General features: G+C 48.2%; 1 long non-coding RNA gene across 1 annotated transcript; it reads left to right on the forward strand.

The window, feature by feature from the left end:
• Positions 1-778: 778 nt before the first annotated feature.
• Positions 779-2,149, forward strand: LOC138657399 (uncharacterized). Its single transcript, XR_011317046.1, has 3 exons — positions 779-804; positions 1,151-1,231; positions 1,556-2,149. It is a non-coding gene; the product is annotated as an uncharacterized lncRNA (long non-coding RNA).
• Positions 2,150-2,359: the final 210 nt, after the last annotated feature.

A 2,359-nucleotide genomic window follows, 5' to 3' on the forward strand; every position in this document is an offset into this window, starting at 1 on the left:
CGGTCAGTGGGGACCAACGCTGCTTTAAGGGGTCCTCTGGGGTGATGTTATGGCCGCTAGATGGTATACCTTCCCACAGGTGAAGTGTTTCCCCAGGGCTCCCGGTGTGTAGATGGAAGATGGTGAATGGTGCAGAAAAGAGCGAGGACACAGGGTTGCAGTCTCTTTAACAGGTTTACTGAAGACTTCAGGCAGCCACAGTCCAGGGTACCAGATCACAGGGCAGGCAGGGTCCGGCCGACTTGGAAGCGAATCCAGAATCCCCATTTTACCAAGTGGAGTTAAAAGCCTTCCTCTAGCGCGGTGGTGTTGTAGTCCCTTACTGCCTATGGCTTCAGATAAGGTCCTCACAGTTCTTCTCTCTGTCCCCCATATAGGATAGGACAATACCTGCCTGACAGGTAACTCGAGCCTTTTTACAGGGACTCTGGCACGCCCCGGGCTCCATATGTTACTGTGTCTCAGGTGTGTGTGACGGACAGGTAACTTGCAGTTCAGCTGTCCTGCCGGTCTCTGCTGTAAGTCATAGAGTCCCTTACAACCTCGGTGGTCTGGCTACCGGGCTACCGGTTACCTGCGCTTCAGAGGGAGGATCGCTCATTCGCACCTGGTCTCCCCTGATGTCACTCTCCTGTGCTTCGCTCTCCTGCACGCTCACTGAACAATGTTCGGCTTTCTGTATGTCTCTTTCCAGGAGCTGTAGTACTTCAGACTACACGGCCCCTTCAGACCTTTTGACACTCTATGTCGGTTTGCTCTCTTCTCTTTCTCTCTATGTCGGACTATAATGACAGCTGGGGGCAGGTAAGACACATCCTCACTAGACATTGGCCGATCTTGCAAACAGATATGCAAACCACACAAGTCATCAGCAATAGGCCGTTATTGACATCTAGAAGAGCCCCGAATCTGAGGCAGTTGTTGACCAGGAGCCATTTTTCTAGGCCCACGGTCAAACTTAATAGGGGTATTGTCCTCAAGGGATCATTCCCCTGTGGGGAATGTAATGTCTGCCCCTTTATGACGCCCACCCGGGACATATTTACACACCCCACGAACTCCAGCAGACATGCGTTAAAGGCTTACATCAACTGCAGGAGCAGAAATGTTATTTATGTGCTAATTTGCCCTTGTAATATGATCTATGTAGGGCAAACATCCCAAGAACTACGTAAGAGGTTTCAAAAACACGTATCAACCATACGCCTGGCGGCTACGGACCAAGGCAAAGGTAAAATCTTGACTCCTGTGGCGGCGCATTTCTTGCTGAAACATAGGGGTTCGCCCATTGATTTGCAAGTTGTGGGGTTACAGAGGGTTTCCTGTGGCGAAAGGGGTGGCAATATATCTAACTATCTCTTGCGTGCTGAGTCCAGGTGGATTTTCGATCTTCAGGCGGTCGCACCCATGGGCCTAAAAGAGGAATTGCTCTTCACGGGGTTCCTAGGATAGTTGGCGCGTAGATTCATTGGGGTATTTTTAGTTTCTGGGACGTCTGATTTGGTTCCCTTCAGATTTGGTGCCCATATCTAATTTTGCATTTGTCTCCATTCAGGAAGGCTGAGGACGCACCCAAAAGGGTGATGATCATCCCTGGAAATTGGGATATGGATATTACAAGCTTACTGTGGGGACCAACATGGATGCAGAGGTCTTTGACACATTAGATAATGAAGTGGACCCTGGAGGGTGGATGTGCGGCATGCCATTATGGCAAATGGAAGGACATCTTATGCAGAAGAGATTTTGCTCTCACAGCTACAATGCGGATTTTATGGCAAACTCCTATTATGGACCATGGGCTCGGATGCGCATTTGAGATTGGCAAGTCGGAAGGGGCTTGTGATGAAGAGTGCTTTCTCTCGTATAGATCTGGATGGTGTCGGCCTCATCGACTATGGGACTATAAGCTGGGGACCGGAAACGTCTACATAGCGGCATTGAGAGAATACTCGTACATATACTTACGGACTCAAGGGACATCAGTCTGTTTATATTTATATATGTGTGTGTTTTTTGCCTGATATTGTTATATACTGTATATGGTTGCTGTATAGGTGTTTACGTGCACTTATACCTGTGCACTTGCCAACAATAATAATATTCCTTTCTCCCTTTCAGGTTTTCTGGGTGGCTTTATATGCCCTGTCTTTTTTTGGGCCCCTCTTTTTTTGTGTCCTTTGGCGGTTTTGCCTTTAATCACTAGTATATGTCTATGATTGTGATATCTCCCGGCATTCTGCGGGTGGATATCTTGTGCCTCTGTGTCTTGCTGCAACATGCACACTCTGCCCTCTTTTTACCTGTTGTGTTTTTTTTTTTTTTTTTTCCCCCTCCCTTCCCCCCTCTCTGGCTTTTT

This window comes from Ranitomeya imitator, chromosome 1 (genome assembly GCF_032444005.1).
Source record: "Ranitomeya imitator isolate aRanImi1 chromosome 1, aRanImi1.pri, whole genome shotgun sequence".
Taxonomy (NCBI): domain Eukaryota; kingdom Metazoa; phylum Chordata; class Amphibia; order Anura; family Dendrobatidae; genus Ranitomeya; species Ranitomeya imitator.